Source organism: Frankliniella occidentalis, unplaced genomic scaffold, assembly GCF_000697945.3.
Source record: "Frankliniella occidentalis isolate FOCC.00 unplaced genomic scaffold, Focc_3.1 Scaffold2, whole genome shotgun sequence".
Classification (NCBI taxonomy): Eukaryota; Metazoa; Arthropoda; class Insecta; order Thysanoptera; family Thripidae; genus Frankliniella; species Frankliniella occidentalis.
In genome coordinates this window covers 1,677,668-1,699,162 of record NW_026267132.1, presented here as the reverse complement: position 1 = coordinate 1,699,162, position 21,495 = coordinate 1,677,668, and the positions used below count along the sequence as shown (strand labels likewise).

The window sequence follows — 21,495 nt, the reverse complement described above, 5'->3', positions numbered from 1 at the left end:
AGAGAGAGAGAGAGAGAGAGAGAGAGAGAGAGAGAGAGAGAGAGAGAGAGAGAGCTGTGCCCCTGCGGCCGGGTCCTTAATGAATCCCTGCCGGCTTGGAATAACACCAAGGAGTCAATCCCTGCTCTGGCATGGGATGGGCCCGCCCCGGCCCCGTCGTCCTTCCAGCCCCGTCTCCAGCTCCAGGCGCTCTGCTGCTGGGCGCACCCACAATAATTACTCGGCATGTCCCCCTTAGCCTTAACATCGAAAACATTTAACGTTTGTTTTTATTTATTGTATTTATTTTTATTTTTCCCCTTATGTGCAGGTGGCCGCCGCCCGCTTCAAGCAGTCCGTGGTCCAGGAGGAGGATGCTGGCCTCACGCAGGATCTCCGCGGGTGATTATCGGCGCTGCACCTGGAGCTCGTTAGGCCCCGCGCACTCCAGAGCCCGCTCCAGCCCGCTCCAGAGCAGGGCGCAGCACAGCGACGTGGTGAGTGTCGTACTTCAGCAGGACGTTGTGTTGTGTGGGGTGAGCGCGCGGGCGCGCCCGCCCAGCGAGCTGCGACTCAAAGATGCGTCGTCGTTCGGTCACGTTTTCAAAGGCCGCAGCAGCAGCAGCGGGGGCGACAGGGCTTGGGCGCAGCTTGGGGTTCTGATGAGAGCTCTCATACAGGCCGTGCCCGTGCCACCGCCATGCCCTCGCCCCGGCCCCGGCCCCGCGCCCCCGGCACTCGACGCCCGGCATCCAGATGAGCAAAAGCGGCGTGAATGGATGTCATCACAAAGACGCTGCTCGCTCGGCGCTGATTTATCGCCCGGTTTATTGATCGACATCGTTACAGGGCACGTGACCGTGAGGGCAAGCCCGAGTGCAGGCGCCACTGCAAGCGCGCACAAACCGAGGTGAAAGACTTCGGGCGTTTTTGTTCCGCCTGCTGCGCCACCGCTCCGATAATCGCACTGGAAGGTTGTTCACTGTAAAAAAAAAAAAATCACAAAAAAACCCCTTTTAAAAACAGACAGCATAACGCCTGGTGGGTAGGCAACCCTGCCGTGGCCCGACGTATCGTTGGTGGCCTATCCTCCGCGAAACGGGCGCGCGGTGAAGCCAAGTATAGTAACATCTAAGTGTGATTAATCGTATGTTTTCCTTGCGCATTAGCTGCGCGATGCCGGTGCGGATGCACGTTTGTGTGTGTTGGTGTGTTCCTCGCCGTCCTGTGTCCCTGGTGTATCGGCAGGGGATGGGTCCAGCTTCCGGGAGAAACACACACACACATGCACTCTCACACCGTATTCAGGGTAAAATGCGTGCGTGTGTGGGAGAGAAAGGTGGAGGGATAAAGAGGACGACACACGGGGGGGGGGGGGGGCGGAACTGACCCGGAGCGAAATCGAACCGGAACCAGTAAGCCCCGGGCGAGGGACCGGAATGCCACACGGCCCAGGCGTGTAGAATCAGGAAGCCCGAGCCCCTGCTCCCTCCCCCTACCTCCTCCCGCGCCCCCCTTTCGCCTTGCGTCACCCGACTACTGCGGCCACTGGTACTCTGATCAAAAAGCGTGAATCGTGGACAGGAGCGGCCGGGCTGCGTTTAGTATAATAGGCGCCGTAGGAAAATACAGTTGCCTTTACTTTAATTTTTTTCACTGACAGCTCCTTAATTTGATTCAGGTCTCACCTGGCCCTGTCTCGTATAAACACACACAACCTCACACACGCACGCGCGCCTCCTCGCCGCACCGGAACGCCCCGCCACAATCTAATCCTTTCACTTATTTAACCCATTCTGCTCCCCTCTCTCTCTCGGCCCGCCACACGCCCGCGCCCCGCTCGACCGTTTCGGGTTTCAAAAGAGGCATAAAAAAAGGGGGAGAAGAGAGAGAGGGAGGGAGGAAAAGGGAGTGGGGGTGGTAGACACCCGACCGACTGGCCGACACGCGTCCTCACCGTTTGGCCCCGCAACAGGTTGTGGAGCGGCGTGGCGGGGCGTGGCGTGGCGGGCCGGGAGAGAGCGAGGCCGTACCAATTCCACGCGCACACACGCAATTTTTCAGCGGCATGTTCCCCGCCGCACCTCTTTATCTGTGGCCCGCCCCGCCCCGCCCCGCCACTGAGATAAGAACACGAGGGGCGGGGCGGCCACTGGAGACGGGGGGCGGGGCGCCGCTCTAGTGCACCACGGCGGCAAGCGAAGCGCCCTTTCATCTCGGCCGGAATGAAAAACGTGACATTTTTACCACATTCACTTACCGTCTTTTTGTTGATGCGCGCCGCGGCGCCGGCTGTGCGCCGGCCTCCTCCTCCACCGCCCCGGCCGCGCCCCTCACCCTCTGGGCCGCCCAGGGGCGACGTGTCGCAGATGGGGCACTCGTATTTTCATTGGCGATAACCAGGGGGCAGTCGGGCGGAGGGGTCAGGTCGGTGGGGTAGGGCGGCGAGAACGCGGGCGAGGAAGACGAGTACGTGGTGGAGGACGAGTACGTGGTGGAGGACGAGGACGTGGTGGAGGACGAGGACGTGGTGGAGGACGGGGACGTGGTGGAGGAAAGTACGTGGTGGAGGACGAGGGCGTGGTGGAGGACGAGAACGTGGTGGAGGACGAGGACGTGGTGTAGGACGAGGACGTGGTGGGGAGGACGAGGGCAGGGTTGGGGACGAGGGCAGGGTTGGGGACGAGGGCGTGGTTGAGGACGTCGTCCTCAGGACGTGTGAGTGGTTGATGATAAGGACGAGGACGTAGTTGAGGATGAGGGTGGGATTGAGGACTTGGATATGCTGGGGACGAGGTCGAGGAGGTGAGGAGGACAAAGACGTGGTTGAGAAAGAGGACGTGGTTGAGCACCAGGGCGTGGCCAGGGAAGTGAGTGTAGGGCAATAGGCCGTCGGTGAGGACGCTGGCGAGGATGGCGAGGGCCAGGGCGCGCGGACGGAGGCGCGGCAGGACGAGGCAGGACAATGGGGCACGTAAGACGCGGGGCGACAGGGGAGGGCGAGGCGAGCAGGCGGAGCGGGGCTGTCGCAAGAAAGAGGTACTCCCTGGGCACGGCTGCGCCCGGCTGGGGGTCGGCGGGCGTACAATCAGCATGTCGGCAAGGAGGGCGGCCGCCGTGCCTTAATGGACTAATAAATGGACACGCCGAGGGAGTGAGAGAGAGAGAGAGAGAGAGAGAGAGAAGGGGGTCGCAAAACAATGGTCTCGACCCGAGGGCCCGACGGGCCGTGCTGCCAAGGGCCTGGCAAGGAGAGAGCCTGCCCGCCCCGCCCTCGTCACCGATTGATAAGGGCTGGCGGGCAGGGCGGCGGCGGGCCGGCCGTCTTGGCTCGATGAGAGAATGACGTATCTCTGCAATTCCCCCTCGCCGCCCTGCCCGGCCCCGCCCGGCCCTGCCCGGCCCTGCCCGTGGGCGGTACAGCGGCTCGGCCCGGCCGTGCGAAGAGGAGAGCGCAGACACATGGTGGTGGTCTCGGCGCGCCCCGCCGCGCCACGCCCCACCGCGCCCTGGGGCGAGGTTCCACCTCTGTCTCGCTCTCTCTCTCTGTCCCTCCCTTTCTCTTACACGCCCAATCCCTCCTCCTCTCTCTCTCTCGCACCCTCTCGCCCCCGTGTGGGGGCTACCCTGGCCTCCCAGGACCGCGCGAATACTGCCCCTACTCCCTCCCCCTGCAGCCCCCACACCACCCGCCCGCGCGCTTGCTGTTACCAAAGTTTGGCAACAGCCCTTCAGCGTTCTAGCAAAACCCTTCTGTTTCGCCCTGAGCGAAATTCGAACTCCGCACTGCGACCAAACCAAGCAGCCAATGTGCCCTGCGGCTGCTCTGCCCCGCCCCGTCGGTGCGAGCGGCTCAAGCGCACCCCGTACCCCCTAGTTCCTAGTATGGCCCCTGCCTGAGTCGCCGGGGGGAAAAAAACTCGAAGAGAGGGGGGTGACGGTACGTCTGAAAGCACCCGTCTCACCCTACACTGCGTCCACTCCGAGGTCGGAACACCTCACCGCAGCACAGCACCCGCCCCACCCCGCCCGGTACGCCCCGCCCCGGTGGTCAGTGTGCATTGCGGGTGGTCCTCCGGGGCTCCCGGGCTGACCGCCGCGGAATGCCCGCTATGAATGCCGACGCAAAGGGAAGGGCCTCGCGGGCCCTCAAAGACAACCCCAAGACCGACGGGCGTGCCGGGCGGGCCAGCGGGGCCAGCGGGGCCAGCGGCAGTCGCAGGCTGCCTGGAATGAAAAGTCGGAAAGAAGAGCGCGCGGCTGCTCACTCTGAGGCGGGGCTGGCGGGGCTCGCGGGCCGCTGCTCACAGGGGCGACGTACTGCAATACGCTGGGGACGACTTGGGCGGCAGCGAGGAGGCAGGCCGCGCCGCCGTGCCGCCCGCAAAGAATACCACTAATTTTCGACAAGTCAACAGAAATTGAAAAATGGATCACGTTGGCAAACTGAAGGGGAAGGTGGAAAAGGGGGGGGGGCATCAGAAATTGCATTTCGAAAGGAGAGGAGCCGGGGACAGGAAGGGAAACCGGGGGTGAGAGGGGGGGAGGGAGAGGAGAGAGACAGAAAGAGCGCGAGAGTTGGGGGAAAGTTTGCGAGAATGGGAAGGGAATTCGGGGAGAAGAGGGGGTAAGAGGAATAGGGGGAGGGGGGTGGCTGCAGAGAGAATGGCCGCGAGAGGGGCTGGGCTGGAATGGGCGGCCGTACCCCCAAACATAGCGCCCCCTTTCCTTTAGGCGCGGCCTGCACCCCCCGCCCCCACCTCCAACTTCTCTATGCGCGCTTCAAACACTCGCGTGGTCCGGCCGCTTAATTTTCCTTTCGTCTCCCAGTTGTGCCGACTACTTGACTCCTCGCCGAGGTTTCCTCCTCCCGCATGACAGTTCCCTGCGGGCGGGCCGCCGCCGCCGCTGTAAAGCCGAACCATATTTCATGAATGAGCTTTTGCGGGGGACACGCGCGGTCCTTTTGAGCTTTAAAGTGAAGCGGCCTGGGGTGGCTGCTTCTGCTGCTGCTGCCTGGCGCTGCCGCGGAGGGGAGGGGCGCATTCGCTGCAGAAGTTCCTTTCAATATTTCAAGACATGTCAAATGCTCCTCGTCTTCGAAATCAATCATAACGGAACCGCGCCCCACCGCGGCCCCTCCGCGACCGCGCCCCGGGTGTGTTCCCTCTTATTTGCGGAAGTCCTATTTCAGCCGCTGTTTTGACCATCCGATCGCTTATATATTTTCTTTTACTGCAAATATATTTTAAACCCCTAGTCGCTAAAAATCAGTTTGAAGCTCTTAACTTCAAGAGTTCTTTTTTTTCTTCATTTAGTTGCATCCTCACGTTGACCTAATGTACACTCTAAATGGTTGAAAACATCTATCAGTCAGAAACATTCATTGTTTTATGCAAATTCGTACGTGCAGATAATTTCATTCACGTCGGTACATTATTCTTCACAACTTAATACATACAATTCTGCATACGTCGATCTGTCCAAAATTATTCACAAAAAAACGTACATTTACTGAAAGTGTCGCGAATGGCCACCACCTCACCCCCGTTACCCCCCTGGACACCGCCCTCCCGCCCCCAGCGCCACGTCGATCAAATCCCCCCTACCCCCCATACTCCAGAACCCCACCCGCCGGCAAAAGTTTCCCCCCGTGGGAGTGGCTGGCGCTGGCCCGGGGCCGGCTGCAGCTTCGCTCGGATGAGCGGCTTGTCCACTGGAGTGTACTCATATCTAGAAAGCACCTAGATCTCGACCCTATTTTGGTGCACTTTTCCCTTAGAGAGTGCTTTTCTTTTCTCTTATCATTATTTTTCTCACGAGGAAATGCAGATGCTCGATGACGTTTTTCCCATCCCGCGACGCTGCGACGCAGCCGCGGTGCTGATGGGCTGTCTGCTGATGCATTTCTCATCCCCCCTCCCCGACTCGTTTGCATAGCAGACGTCTTATTTGTGGATGTGTACGTGTGGTGCTCGTCTGGGGGAAATAAATCAGGGATCGGGGCTGGCGGGCCGGCCCGCTCATCAGGATCAGGGCCTCTGTCATCTGCAGGCTCGCTCCGACTCCGGCGCCCCAATGTACACTGGAAATGTGCACCACACACCTGCAAGCACCGCTGTTCAAGTTGCTAAAAATTAGTGCAGTTTTAGTGGATTTGTAAAGGCACCAAACCTTTAGTGCCTTTTGATGGTAGGACTTTTAGTACCGCGTGTCCAGTGAGCGGGACCCGAGTGAATCCTCACTTTTCGCCGCTTTTCGCTCACTTTCGTTTACTTGTTGGTTCGAGTGAGCGAAATTAAAAGAAAAATGAACCGTTTTACTTGTACTAGTGTGTGAATTCGAAATTTACACGCCTATTGTGTGTGACTTTCATATAAGTGAGTTTCCTCTGTGCACTTGCAAAATACGATGGCCGCGAGGATGGCAATGGACGACATTCGTCACTTAGATTTCCAAAAATTCTACCGCCAGTCTAAGTTTCTCGTCTGGAAGCCCGCGACCGTTTCCAGGAGCCCCCCCCCCCCCCTTTCCTGCAGCTCGTTGTGCGGCTCCCGTAGCGTATTGGGGGATGCAGGAAATATTAAACTCTATTATTACGAAAAAGTGTATAGGTATATATTAGCTCGGCGCACAGGCCGCACAGGGGTGCACCATACCGTTTGAGCGGGGCCCCCGCCCCACCCCGCGCGTCTGCTGCCGCCTCTGCCGCTTTGCAAACGGATGAGCCGGGGAGGGGCGTATTTTTATAATGCGGGACGCGAGCTGCGCTTTGCGGTGGAATATGAGGGGAATCAGGGGAGCTGAGCCGAGCGTGGCCGGGAGGTCCTGGAGGTATTGGGGCGCCGCAACCTAGGTTAACAGCGCAGGTGTGGCGGGGCGGGGGGAGAACATTCCGGTAATAATCACCCTTAAATATGCCTTCTCTTACTTTATTTGCCAGTAAACTACTTTATGCATACTCTCTTACATTCCGAGTATAAGTAAATTATTTAATTTAATTAATGTTACTGTGCTATGAATACAAATGGACAACTGTTTAACTTTCTCATACTAAGAATGTTTTCTTCGACGAAGACATTTTATACTTGATCGCAGTCACGAAGCTTTTGCCGGATTTTGCACTGCTGTATTTAGAACTTTTTGGACATATGGTTGCGCTGGAACATCCTTAATACTACTGGCACGCTTTAAAAATCGGATAATATTTCTGTGGTGTTTTTAGTGAACCGTTCTTCGCCCCGCGCCGGTGCGCCGTAGGACGCGCGCCGAATACCCAGCTGCGACCCTCCCTCTCCCGCCCCTCCCCTCGTCTCCAACCCCCGGCTCCGGCACGGCCTGCCCGGGTGACGGTTGACACCTTGACTGCCCTTGGGAGAGAGCACTGTTCTCATTTTGTCTCGAGAGGGTTTCCTACCCCCCAGCCCCTTCCACTACCGGTGGTGGTGGCCAGCCGTCCCTTAGGAGAGCAACGGGGCGTGCCGTGGCGTGGCGTGGCGGGGTGGAGTGAGGCGGGGCGGGCCCGCACGTCTTCATCTTATCATTGTCTTAGCCGTGGGTGGCTTTCGAGAGGGAGGATGTCCAGTTGTCAGCGATGACAGCCTCGTCCCTATCACCGCTCTGTCCTCGCTCACCCTCCTCCTCGCTACCCTCCTCCTCCTCCGCCTCCCTCCCCCCCCCCTCCGTTCCTACCCCGTCTCGCAACTTCCTCCCGCCGCCCGCCCTGCCTCTGACCGGATTTGACCAGACGGGACTATACCCCCCGCGCTCAGTATACGTGCTCCAACACCCCTGAGTCCCATCCCGGATGAAGGGGGAGGGGGCGGGGAAAAAAAGAGAGGGGAGAGAAGATAACTTGTCGAACGGCCGGCCACTGGGCAAGCGGTGGCGTCGCCGTCCCCAGTAAGGGACGCAGCGGGGCAGAATTTAAGTTTTAAATGCGTTGGAACGTCTCATTCTATTGTGTGGGCGGACGCCGCTTTTCTTTTTTTTTTTTCTTTCCCTCAAACTTTTTTTTTCTTTTTCGCTGTCGTTTGCCGGTCGTTTGGCCGCACACTGGCACGGCGCTGAGTGGCCTAGCGGGTCCGAGACACGGACGGACTGTCGAGCGCGGGGGAGAGGCCGCTTCATTTCCTGTGTCGCGAGGAATTTAAAGAGACAGAGGGGGCGCGATAGGGAATAAACCGAATTCTCATCTTCTTTTTCGACGCCTAGCCGATCTCCAAGTAAATCAGTAAATAAGAAGAACAAAAATAGGTGCGTCTTATTTGTTATTTCTTCTTCTCTGAAACTAATAACGACGGTATCACCAGTCACTCTCTCCGCCGCCAGTGTATGTGCCGGCCTGATGACTGACACCCTCCTCCCCCCTACCCCCTCCGCAGCCCCCAGGCGATTACGTCGCCGGCCCCGGCAGCCGGCCTGGATGCTGCTCTCGGTCATGTACATGAGAATGTAATCGGAAGCCATTTTACGACCTTCCCCCGCCGGCCCCCGCCCCCACATACCCAGCCACCCCTTTGAAAAGCCTTTCTTCGCCGAGCAGCAGCAGCAGCAGCGCGCGCAAGGATTTCGCAGGCCGTCATCAGCATCCCCCCACCCTCCCTCCCCCCACACGAAGCCTTTCACTAAGCCCTTCGCCCGGGCGAGCCGGAGCGGCGGCAGGAGAGCAGCAGCGAGGCAAGGCGCCTTGTCGAATCCACTCCCCTTTATCGAAAATACCGTCTTGAGCCCCTCTGGGCCGTGTGTGCCACACTGTGTGTCGCCGCCCGGCCCCGGCCCGGCCCGGCGGGGCGCCCCAAAGTGCCTGCTCTAATCACATACTCTTTTGTTCCTCGCGCGTGTACGGGCGGGCGGGCCCCGCTCCTTGTGTCTGCCGGGGCCTCTTTGTGCCATTTGAATTTCGCGCCCCGCCCTTGCTGCCGCTGCGACATTACGCTGAGTAGTGATGACGGCGCGCTCGTGCTGCAGGCGGGTTGCCATCCGAAAACCACATCAAGCGATAACGATCGGACTTAGGCTTCTGGGTTTGCTCCCAGAAAAATCGTTTCTTGTTTCTAGTAAATTTTTCCTTGTTTCACGTGCACGCTGACATAAGATCAAATTTACTCTTGAAACAAGCTGTTATTTTCTTCGAATAAGAAAAAAATCTTATTCCAAAGACCATATTGCCTTGTTTCAATGGTGAATTTAATCTTGTGACAGCGTGCACTTGAAACAAGAAACTATTTTTCTGTCTGTGCTTAATACCAATAGAGAAACTTTTACTTTCACTTTAACCAACATTATTGAATGCAATACTCTGAGACGTCCGATTTAAGGTATATTTATTTCATTAATTAAAAATACCGTTGCTGTTTTCAATTGCTCCTTCACGCTTAGAAGACAAAAAGGTACCATTTCGCTCATTTTTTGCAGTTTATTCCAGTTTCGGGCAATGTCCGTCTCGAGTTGTGGCTGATTACCAGCTTGATTATTGATTACTAGTTACGCTCGCGATCTCTTCTTCTTGCAATGGTTTCTCGTTCGTAACTGAAAGCACCCGCTAATGTGTAACCGGTGAGGCTCGAACGAGTGTAACAAGGTAATGTGGCGCCGAGTGCAGCCGGACGGTTTAGCTCCGCCGCCCCGGCCCGACGGTCCCGTGCTTTGCGCCGCTCTTTGATCTCGTGAACGGGAAGTCCTGCGGAGCACGACGCTTCAAAGGATGCTGCTGGGCAGCCCGCCTCGCCCAGCCCCGCCACGCCCCGCCATGCCCCGCCATGCCTCGCCTCACCACGCCTCGCCCTCACCTCTATCCCTAATGCTCGCCCGCACTGCCGGCCCGCACCGGCCCTCGGCTAGCCGCTAGACAATGCGGGATTTGGCACGGCAACTGGAGCGGGCTACTGACCTGTGACTTTGTGTGACGCGACGTGGGGCGCGGGGCCGCTAGTGAGACAGAACACAGGCGGGAGGCTACCGGCAGAAGCAGATGAACTGCCTGGAGGACACTTGCCTTTTTCTCCAGCCTCTCTCCATGATGTCCGATTATGTGCTTGGAATAGTGGGAGCTCCATGGATAAAGCGGTCGTTCTGCCCCCTTTATCCTTTGACCGCCCCACCCCTGCCGGCCCGCATTCCAGCGATGGGCCGACCCCTTGTCGGCGACCTTCTTTGCGTTCTTCACTGTTCTGCCCCAGCCACCGCCCCACCCCACCCCCACCGCCTTGTCCGGAGTAAATATTTGTGGATGGCGCTTTTATTATCAGGGAGACGCGGTTTTACGTCCGAGGTGAGAAGAGGGACAGGCTATAGAAAGACAAGGGGGAACTTAAAAAAAATACATAAATCAAGCCACAATAAGGTTTGAAACACAATACCAAATTTTGAATTAATTTGTTAGAAATATGTATCATTTTGAACACTGTATGGTTGGAGAGTTGGGCGCTGCTTTATTATTGCCTCGTGTTTCCAATTGTTTCCGACAGCTTTGCCCTGAGCCTACGCTGCCCCTTGCCCGAACACCCCCTGTCTTGGCCAGCCAAATCACGTCGGCGCCTTGTCCACCTGACTGACCGCCGGCCAGTCCGCCCGGTCCGTGGCCAGGGCCAGGGCCCACCCGCGGCGGGAGGGGAGGCAGGGCGGGGCGCGGGCGGCCTGGCACGGGCAGGTCACAGGTGGGAGCGGGCGGGGCAGGGCGGGGCAGGGTAGGACCGGGCAGGGCAGGGCCGCCGAAACGGGCGTGAAAACATGTTTCTCGATCCATTTGCAGTGCGCTTGACCGCTGGTCAGCCCCCGGGGCTAAGCCACCCCTTGCTCCCTGTATCCCGGGCGCGCGCGCGCTCAAACAGCCTCGGGCTGGGGTCGGCCCCGGCCCCGGGCCCGGCCTAGGCCTTGGCAAACACGCCCACGCCTACGCCCGAGGACCCCCGGCAGGGCCGGCAGGCCCTTGGGGTGGTCCACTCCCGCAAGGCCCACATATCATGGCATCCCTTTTCTTACACATGTTGGGCTCTCGGCCGCTGCCTCTGCCCCCACCCCCCACCCCGCGTCCGGCCCGGACCCCAAAGGGGTAGCTCAGCGCCCTCTCTGATTTGCACTTGTGCTCGCCGGCGAGAGACAACGACTAGGAAAAAAAAAAACACGGAATCGGCCGAACCGTGGCATCTTTTTATTTCCCGCTCGGCGCAGATTAGTTTGTAGAACCTGGCAGGTGGTGGGGACGGATCCATCGCGGATGCCGCAGCTGCCGGCGCCCGGCTGGATCTTGTTCAAACACTCATCTTGCGGAGAAGGCCTGCGGAGGGAGGAAAGGGGCGACCCGCAACCTTAATATAAGCGGCAGGGCCACTTTACGACTCGAGGCTGACCCCCTCCCCTCTGCCTCCCCTCCCCCCTCCCCTACTACGGTCCGCGCCCTGCACAGAAATATATCTGGAAATATCGCCCTGTTTGTCGGTTTCGATGGAGATTACATACAGTTCACGTACGTACATCTTTTTTTTTTCAATTGGTTCTGCCGTTGGGCCATTTTTATTGGTCAGTATATCTTGAGAGACCCCTTGCGCTGGGGGGCCTCGCTCCTTCGTCGCTTCTTGGCCAAAAAATATATCTATATGTGTATATTATTTATGTACTAGACCGGCTCGTGCCGACAATCATACCGACACAAAAGCTAAGCGTCCCCGCGAGGCGCGGGTGCGTGTGCTACATGCACTATCAGAAAAAAAAATCTTCACTTAATGGAGAGTTTGGAAATGTACATTAGAAACACAGTTTCAATGTGGCTGTGCATTCGGGGGGTTGCACAAACCAGCAAAGAGTGACCACATTGTGCTCGGCGCTGCACTAAATGTGTTAACTGTAAAATCTTACTTTAAATTGCAGGATGTGAGTGAGTATGGTACTTAAGAAGTACAGAGGCAATTTTTACAGTAATGGCCTTTTTCCCTATTTTCAAAAATGCGCACGTTGTTGTATGTGTATTTATAATACATTATTATTAAATCACCTCATTGGGTTTTATTTTTGCGGTGTGTCCGGTCATCAACCAGCAGCCGGGGAAGTGTGCGTAATGAAGGGCCGAAAAGCTCGTCGTGCATATGCCGTAAAGCCCGAGTGCGTCCGGTGTGGAAGAGGGTTGGACTGAGAGAAAGAGAGAGGGAGAGTGGTGGAAGAGGACGGAGAAAGGGAGTGAGGTGGGCGGCGGGCATCCCGTCCCATCTCGCGCGGCACTTGACAATCTCGGGGGCATCTCCCGCAGGCGCGCTAACCCCCCTCCCCTCGCCCTCACTTCCTCCCCGCCCGCTGACACGACGCAGTAAAAACGAACGGAAGAAATTCATTATTTTTCCGACCGCCGCGTTTGTATGAGTGCTAATTGGCGCTGTAAAACTATTGCCGGGGCGAGCGGCCCCCTGGCCCGTACCGCCGCCCGAAATCAGTCTAATTAACATGAGAGTTCTCTCTCTCTCTCTCTCTCTCTCTCTCTCTCTCTCTCTCTCTCTCTCTCTCTCTCTCGCTTGCAGGCTCTCTTTGTCCGACTTAGAGGAGAAGAAGGACTGGATGCTCTGCTTGTTTCCGGTGGGGAGATTTGATCCTGACCCTCGACCGCGTCAAGGTGTGTACAAAGCACCTCGGGGCGTTCCCTCTCGGAAGCTTCGCTCTCTGTCTCTCTCTGTTTCCCTGTACCCCACCTTCTCTCCACCCTTTTCTGTCGCACTCTCATTCGCGCCCGGTCCCCTGGAGGAGACTAACAGTGACTTAAGCACACTTAATAACGAGGGTTTCTCTCTCTCTCCCCTTTCCCTCTCTCGTCTCGCCAGGAAAAAGCGTCGGAGTGGCTGGTAACCAACCGCAGCTGAGTGTGACGGCCTAAGCCCTCTCCTCTGCCTCACCTTGCCAGATTTATCTCAATTACCCCTTGGAAGAACGGTCGGCCTGTTTAACCAGCCCGGACCGGGCATGACGAGTCGATGCCGTCCCAGGGTCGAGGTGTCCAGAACATTAATAAAGTGCCTCAACTTAATGTCGTCGGAGTCCGACTCGCGCTGCATTAAAGTATTAGCCATAAAGGATGCCAGACAAGGACTGCCGCACTGCCGCGCAGCCATTCCGTCCCAAAGACAACTGCGTATGAAGAAGCTCCCTGCTCCACCTTAGCGATATCTGTCATTTTTAGTAATTTAAAACACGCAAAAAAAAAACACACACACAAAAAACAACTGCTAAAATACCAAAGAGTTTATTGCTACCGTTTTCGTTTGTTTGCGCTGCAACAGCAACATTATCGCGGTTGTAGCATTTCATTTTATTAAGGTCATCTGAGAAAATTGTAGTTTGCAGCCTTGAAAAGACAGAGGACATAAGGAAGAAGAACAAAACTCAAAAACTTTCGAAAAGGATCATGCTTATGCGATGTTGACGTATGACGCATTTTTTTTACGCATAACGAAGGAAATCGACCGCAATTGGTTCGGAATTACAAAGCAGCCACAATCATCCGCAAGGATCCTACGGCACAATTCCTGCACCAAAACACCCAGTGCATATATACAGGTACGCGTGGCCATAGCGGTTCCATCGACAGGTCGGTTCTGCCACAAAGTTTTCGGTCGGCGTCATCAATAAAGTCGTGTAGTGGCTGTCGGGCGTGGCGTGGCGGGGCGTGGCGCGGCTGGGCTCAGGTGGGCGTGGGGCCGCCTCTGGCCCGGCCTTCCCGGGCGCGCTTACTAGTTTTCGGGGGGGTTGAAGCCCGAAAAGATGTTGGACTGTCTGGCTCAGCGATTTGCTTTTGTGTCCGCGTACTATCCGGGCGGGGCGGGGCGGGGTGGACCGGGCGGACCCAATAAATCTCGTACTACCTCGGCGTGTCCAGCCGGACCGGCTCAGCCCGGAGATAAGAGTGTTGGTCTTGCCCTCCCCATTCCTCTGCCCCTCCCTCCGCGGCACGCCCCTTCCGCCCCGCCCCGCGCCACCGCACACGCCTTCCCGGGCATTTGCATGGGGTCCAGAGCGGCGAGTGGCCGGCCAGCGAGTCTCTGCCGCAGCCGTGGCAAGGTCCGCTAAAACGCATCCTCCGCATTCTTCCCTACCCATTTCCCCTCACTACAAATTCTCCTTTTCCCTTTCAAACGACACACTGCCAGCACCGCCCGCCCGCGCCGCCCCCACCCCTCGCTGTCCGGCCTTCCGGAACCGCACTGGCTGCTCCCTGAGGATGGACGTTGTACCGCAGCGACTTCTCGACACTGTGATAAAAGGAACGGGCACAGAGTCTGCAGTTTATTTTTACGCGATCGACCCAATCATTCCGACGCAGGTCCGACGTAAATTCCACGTCGGCCTTGTGTGTCGGCGTGTGGTGTGGCGGAGGTCTGGCAGGTCGGCCCCAGCGCGTTTGTGCGATTGACGGATTCGAGGTGACTTAATGAATGAAGGGGATGGATAAGAAGACAATCCCCTGGATATCCCCGAGGAGGGCCGAGCCTGGGGCCGAGGGGGCCGCGGGGGAAGGAGGATTGAGGGGGGGGGGGGGTCGGAGGGGGAGGGACGACTTCGGAACGCGTGAGAGGAATTGAGATGGATGGGAATTTGACCGGGAGGCGCAGAGTGGAGGAGTGGAAGTTTGCCTCACACGCGGGGACGCGAGGACCGGCATTCATAAGGTGGACTGCAAAAAAAGAAAAAGAAAACGAAAACATATAAAACAATAAGGGGGGAAGCAGCCTTCAGTTACAAGACGGGGCAACGCGGAAAAAAGTCAATAAAAATAAATTAATGTGGGGAATCTTTTCGAACAAAATTACATGTAAAAGTCAGTATGTATTTCTACTTGATGGTGGAGATAATTGCCAACTGGTAGAACTGTAAATTGATTCGAAATTTAATTGTAACAACCAGTTACGGCCGTTTTTACCACAAGTTTTACAAGACGAAGGTGGTTTTGCGTGTTTTCCATCAAGTTTAGCAGCAAGAGGCACAAGTCAGAGATGCCCGTTATTTTCTTAAACCCCGCAATCACTTGCTTGATGTCGGGCTGGAGAAGGGGGGGGCACTTAATTAAATCCCGCGCGCTGGGGCGTGACGGACTGTATGGACATCAGGCAGTCGTTTAGCGCGGCGTGGCCGGGGCCGGGCAGTGGCTGTGCAAACAAGGGAAGGGTCACAGTCTTGCTCGCCCCGACCGTCAGTCCGTCCCGGGGCGTGGCGTGGCGTGGCGGGGCGTGGACCTGAGGTGTGCGCCCGCCACGCCACAGACCCTTACCCGGGCCTCGGCCCCGGAGCCTCGGTCCACCCCGGCGGCCGGGCCGTGGAAATAATGAGGGCAGAGACCGCACCGGCCCCAGCGGAGGCCGGGACCACCGGCCGGGACTGAAGGTCATCAGGCGGGCCGTCGCCACGCCAACGCCCCGCCCCGCCCCGCCCCGCCCCGCCCCGCCCCGCCCCGGACCGGTGGTTATCTGGGCGGGGTGTGGCGGGGTGCGGCGGGGTGTGGCGGGGTGTGGCTGGATGTGGCGGGGTGCGGCGGGGCGCGGCGGGGCGCGGCGCGAGCAACTAGCCTGGTCGCGTTATCTCCGCACCCGCCCGCATCCCGCAGGTGAGTGTGTGCGTGCGCATTGTGTGCCGGAGGACGCCTGCAGAGATAGGCAAGCCCGCAGGGCGGGCGTGTCGCTGCGTTGCCTACCCTCCCGGCGCCGTCGCCTCTCCAGTAGCTCTGGCTGTGCCGCCACCGCGGGCCGCCGCCGCCGGCCTTTGCCTTTCCCGTTCGCTCGGCCGGCCTCGACCGACACTTTGGTCTCTGACCGAGGAGAGGACCCTCTCCCCTAAGGGGTCGGTCAGGCTGTGAAGTGGTCACCGACGGTGGCCCCGTGGCAAGCGCGTGCGCGATTGGCTCTGGCGGGCTGCTGGACCTCATCCTGGACCTCCTGGACCTCCTGGAGCCCGAGCTGGGTTCGGCCTGCGGCGTCTAGTGAAATAATAAAATGTACCTCCGCCCAGCGTCCCTGCTGCCCCGGCGCCCCACCACCCTCTGGTGTGACTGACGGTCTAAAGGGGTTGGAGGGGGAGGGGGAAGTTAGCGGAGTGCGCACACAAGATTTGACTCTGTGTACGCGTAAAAGGGAGTGTGTGTGTGTGTGTGTGTGTGTGTCTGTGTGTCTGTGTGTCTGTGTGTCTGTGTGTCTGTGAGAGAGAGAGCGAGGGAGAGAGAGAGAGAGAGAGAGAGAGAGTGAGTTCTATCTCTCACATTGAGAGGCAGCTGGCGCGACAAGCCACGTCCGCGGCGCGCCATCGTCACACGCTTTCACACCGGCACCTTTCCTTTCTCTCTCGCCCTCTCCCCTTTCTCCTGCTCCTCTCCCCTTCCTGTGTCTCCCCTCTCTCTCGCACACCCGCCCCTTTTTGTCGCTCCGCTCTGTCTCTCTCGCTGCCATTGCTTGGCCCCCCTCACAGCACTACACCACCACCAATACGCACTGACGTGTACAACTCTTAACCGGTCAAAGCGGTGAGGTGACACATTCAGGTGACACACAGGGAGACAACTTAAGGTGAAATCAGATAAGGAAAGAAAATTCGGTTAGCTATACTTTGAGCAAACTCTGAAATCATATGTTCACGAGTATGTTTTCCGTTGTCTTTCTTCGTCCCCGGACACACACAAGCCTTGATCCCCCCCCCCCCCCCTCCCCCTTTCCCGCACCGTACCCTGGGGAGGAGCCCCTCTCCATCTCCCTACGGTGATAATTATGCAGTTTTATGGCGCTCCTTGCGAGGCTCATCCCCGGTGAGCCCCTCGCCGCACCGCCTTTCTGGACGCTGCGCTGCGGTGCGCTGCGGGGCTCGGCGTCGTAAAATGTCATCTTGAATTCACACTGGTGGGATTAGGTCAACGCCGCCGTAATGAAAACACTCCACAATGTTGCCACGGCGCGGCCGGACAGACCTCGCAGCTTTATGAATGTCGTTCCACCTTTTTTTTTTCGCAGTCGTTTTCTTTTCCTCTGCTGCAGATCATAAAGGGACATGAGGCTGGCGAAAAAAAGAAAAACAACCGTCAAACCTGTGTGAAAGCGAAATAAGAGAGTCTCTAATGCACTGGCAGCAGTGCTCGCCGTATGGGGGAGAGCATTGTTGAAACGCACTGTGCGAGAACTAATTTGAAAGTCGCGAATCGCGCCTTGAAAATAAAGAAAAGTCGGGAAAAGGTTAGAAGAAGAATGGAGTGTGTGTGTGGTGGCGTAGGTGCGTGGCAGGGTGGCGAGAGGGGCGGGCGGCAAATTGTGAATGCGGGTCGGAAATGGGTACTCAGGCCTCTTTATATTCACGCCCCCTCTGCTCGACCTCCTCTCCCTCCTCTTCTTCCTCTCCTTCTAAACTCAACAGCGCGCCGCGCGCACGGGCGAGGCGAGGAGAGCCTTGCATGTCATCGTAATGTAAGCCACAGCTGGGAGAGGGCTGCCCTAACCGGAGACCTAACCAGGGCCAGATGTTGAGCCACCTTGAGCGCCCTCTCTCCTTCCCTCTTACTCTCACATACGCGCGCACGCCCCAACACACACACACACACAGGGATGCCCACCCTCACACGCACACAGGGACCTCCCGACTACCACTACAGAGTCCGTAACCGACGCACTTCCAAAGGCATATCATCACCATACACATTGCGCCCGCAAGTTGGCATCAAGGGGGAAGTCTAGGAACTCTTTAATTCCACGCCGAATTCCAAATGAGACGCCCCTGCTCTCATTCGCGCCGGGCCCGCCTTTCCACACACCGCGTGCGCGTCTTATTAAATAATAACACATTATTTCGCGAGAAAATTTCCGCCCATTTTTTATATAAAGGAAAAGGAACTGCCAATAGATTGACATTCGTATTGACATTTTTCCTGGCATTGTTTGTATTTTAACTTCTAAGAAAGCTGTCTTGTTTTTTTGTTTTTTGGTATTTTGCATTCACCCTAGGTTGGTAATCTGTTCGCAGCTCGCGGCTATGTTTCTATTCCACGGGCGACCTTATGCAATCTGGTCGGAAATTCGGGCCGAATTCTGTCCCCGAGGTGGTGGAGGCTCTGCCAGTAACCGTGTCTTTTGAGGTGTTTTGATTTGGAAGTCAAAGGGGTGAAAGATAAAGAGGGTCGCACCCAATCTGTGCGCCGTGGCCGTGCGGGCTGGCGGGGCGGGGTGGGCGAGGCAGGGCGTGGCGCGGCGTGGCGGCGGCAATGCCGCTCATTTACATGCTACCGCGGCGACATGGGGTCCAGAATACTGCAAAAGGGGGAGGGTGGGCTGGAGGAGAAGGAGATGAGGAAGCAGACGAAAAGTGAGCGATTCACGTCCGCAGGGCCGACGCGGCGCGCCCCGGCGCGACTGCGTGCTGGGGGCCTTGATTCCCCCGTCCGAGGTCGACTTATTGAAAAGGAAGAAGATGTGATGGAAAGTTTGCTGGAGCCTCCCAGAGCCTGTAGCCCGCACTCAGTGGCAACTATGAGCCATTTTTTAAAAAGTGTGTATTTCCCTGCTTCCTTTCCCCGTTGCTGTTTCTGTTTCTGCGGATTGCCGTTAAGTGTAGGGGAAGCGGGGGTTAAAACTCAACGAGAGTTTAACCTTCAAAAAACCCCGAATAAGTGTCGTCCACATGCCGTCCAAAACAGCACCCCCTTTTCCAGCAGTTCCTTTTTGCCAGGCCGGTCCTCTCATCAGCTGGCCATACAGTGCTACTCGGGGACCCTCCGCCCCTCCCCGTCCACCCCCCGCCCCTCGGTCGGCTCCGAGGACCGCGTAACGAAGGGCTTCACACATCAGAGGCCCGGGCCTGAGGTTGCAGGAGGGGAGGCTGGGCCGGGCGTGGCCGGGCGTGGCCCTGGCTGGTGGGGCCGACGCTGCTGGACGGATTTTACTGCGTTTTAACACCCCTGCGTTAGCCGCGTAGTGTAGCGTGGCGCGGCGTGGCGCTGCGTGGCGGGGGTGCCGCCCTTTATTGCTTGTTTTAAAAGCAACACTACATTTACCGCAGCCTCTCGACGCGGCCGGCGGCCGGGCTGCGGTGGCGGCGGAGCGTGGCGCCAAAGCAGTGTGGTGTGTACCGAGGAAAAAAAAATTACAAGGTGCATCAACCACAAGCTTTTTAATTTACCTATGTGAATTTTGTGATTTTGTGAAACAGTTCAAAGTATCGAGAGGTTTTTTTACGTGGGTGTGCGAACTGTCTGCGCAGTCACACAATTTCCTACGATTCGGTGGGTACCACAACGATCCCAACCCCACACTGTGAATGCAAGTGTGTGAATGTCGCTCACCTGCAGGTGAGCGACATTCCATTCGTACACTTAAGGGGGTAAACGTGTGAATTTTCTAAGAAGAATTCACACGTTTACCCCCCTAAGTGTACGAATGGAATGTCGCTCACTTGCAGGTGAGCGACATTCACACACTTGCATTTCCAGTGCAACCGTTATGCACCACTGAAACGTTGCCTTCTCAATGTTTTCCTCGATTTCGTCGTCGGCTCGCCTAGAGTAGTCCGAACGATGTTGTGGGAGACATAGAGACGTCCCAGCCCTACGCGGGCGAGTGGTGCGGCTGTGATGTGATGGGGTGGCCTGCCGCCCCCCCTCTGCGCCCTCGCTGAGGATGTCCTCCTCGACGGAACGGAACGGCGCTGCCGGGCCTATTCCGGGCTTAGCGACACCCATCGAGTCACACATCGAGTGAATTAGCCCATCGCGGAGCGACCGGGGCGGCGGGGCCTTCGGGGCGAAGAGAACAAGGCCGAGGCTTTATGGCCCACAGTGTGTCCTGTCTCAAACGGCGCCGGAGGAAAAAAGGAGGGCCCCCTTGGGGTGGAGTGTGACGCCCCCCGACCCCTGGGAGGGGGAAGAGGGGGTCGGGCCTTACCCCGCGGGGTGTGTGCCCCTATTACAATGCTATAAATCGTCACCAAACACTCCGTTACACTCGCCGCTCAGCGCGGGCCCCGTGTCTCCCTCACGTACGCTCCCCTCCTGGAGCAGCGGCGCGCTGGAGGAGCGGCGGCCCCGGCCCGGTGGAGAAGAAGGCGCGCCCCGGAGGAGGAAAGGCGCGCAGCCGCCAGCCTATTGCTTGCCAGAGGGCCGCCGCCCTGGCCTGGCCCTTCGTTTATTGACGCCTTATCTGAGATTACTCTATCCGACCACTTTCCGCCCCCCATCCCCCTTTCCCCTCCCTCCCCTTCAGACCCACCCACACTCGATCCTCCGGGGCGAGCATCCCCTAAATGAAACCACGTTATGACAAGGACGTAAGTGTGTGTGTGTGTTCTGGACGCGCTTACTCGATGTTTTCCCCTTTTGCAACCTCAGCAGCCCCCATCGCCTTAGGAAAAGGGAAAGCAAACGTGTCCGCTGCTGGACATGCCGGACACGTGTCCTGATACTAAGTGACTTATTGCTGCCCACTAGTTTTGATTTCGCGCACAGGTTTGTGGACAAAACCGTTATTCACTCACCGATGCCGGCCGATATGGAAGTCGATGTCCGAAGGTTGTGCACTTTGGAGGACTCAGCAAACGACGCCTGGAATGGGAAAACGGACTGATGAGTGAAGGTTAATTTGGTAAATGTGAGGTTTTGTCAAATTGCGGCAAGGCTACGTCGATGCGAGCAAATTTGACAGTTGCAATGCACTTACGCCTCACTAAAGCACGATTTTCCCTCTCAAGCTTGACCTCTAACTGCAGACGGCGCGACTAACGCGTTTAAGTGCAGTGGTCTTCCGGGTTCAGTAACAATAAATTATCCCTTCTCTCAACACAATGGCGTCTTCGTTGACCCCACGAAAGCAAAAAATAGAGACGATAGAAAGGAAGAAGGGGGGAAAGGGTGTGTAAAAAAAGGATAGAAAAGTCCATGTAGAGAGATGTAGCGGGAGAGCGAGAGAGGAAAGGGGACATGCAGGAGGTTGAGTCGCTTCGTCTCTGAGGAAAAAGAGGGGGGGGGGGGCGTTGTCCAATTGTGATACGCCCCATAGACTGCATTACCGTATTGCTTGTGTCGGGATGGGTGTGTGCGCGTGTGTTGGAGAGAGAGAAAGAGGGTGGGGGTATGGGGGTTGTGGCAGTGGGAAGGAGGGCGCATGTGTGTGCGCGTGTGTGTGTGCGGTCACACTCTGCACACAGACTGATGTGTGGTCAAACTTTCGCATGCAGTGGGCCGTGGGGGTCGGAGAGAGGCGCCCCACCAGCCGGACCATATGACCACCCCTCCCCCTTTCCCCTGTCTCCCTGAGCGGATCCCGCCTCCAAACACACCCTACCCCTATTTCGCTTACTCCTTTCTCTTATGTTTCTTGCTCTGAATATTGCTCGTTCAGATACGCTACTGCACTTGTAGCGTGATTTTCGCTTATTTCTTGCAAGTATTTTCTTTTTCGTAAAAGGGGGAACTGTAGTCTGGCGGATGGTCCAAAAGAGCTGCCATGAAGTTGCTGATCCGGATCCCGAGGTTGGCCTGGTTTGCCCCCGGTTGCCAGTGCGGTGCCATCGCCCCCCCCC

General features: G+C 57.4%; 2 protein-coding genes across 9 annotated transcripts in view; one reads left to right on the top strand and one right to left on the bottom strand.

Annotated features, from left to right (window-relative positions):
* The window catches only part of LOC113205939 (transcriptional activator MN1-like), a 195,614-nt gene that overhangs the window by 102,021 nt on the left and 72,098 nt on the right, over window positions 1-21,495 (bottom strand). For all 6 annotated transcript variants that reach the window (XM_052264943.1, XM_052264933.1, XM_052264958.1 and 3 more), the window contains exon 2: window positions 20,452-20,518. The gene's annotated coding sequence lies outside the window, so the exon portion shown is untranslated. The remainder of the gene's footprint in view (window positions 1-20,451; window positions 20,519-21,495) is intronic.
* LOC113205953 (uncharacterized) overlaps window positions 313-21,495 on the top strand; it is a 197,224-nt gene continuing 176,041 nt past the window's right edge. For all 3 annotated transcript variants that reach the window (XR_008010883.1, XM_052265027.1, XM_052265024.1), the window contains exon 1: window positions 313-476. The gene's annotated coding sequence lies outside the window, so the exon portion shown is untranslated. The remainder of the gene's footprint in view (window positions 477-21,495) is intronic.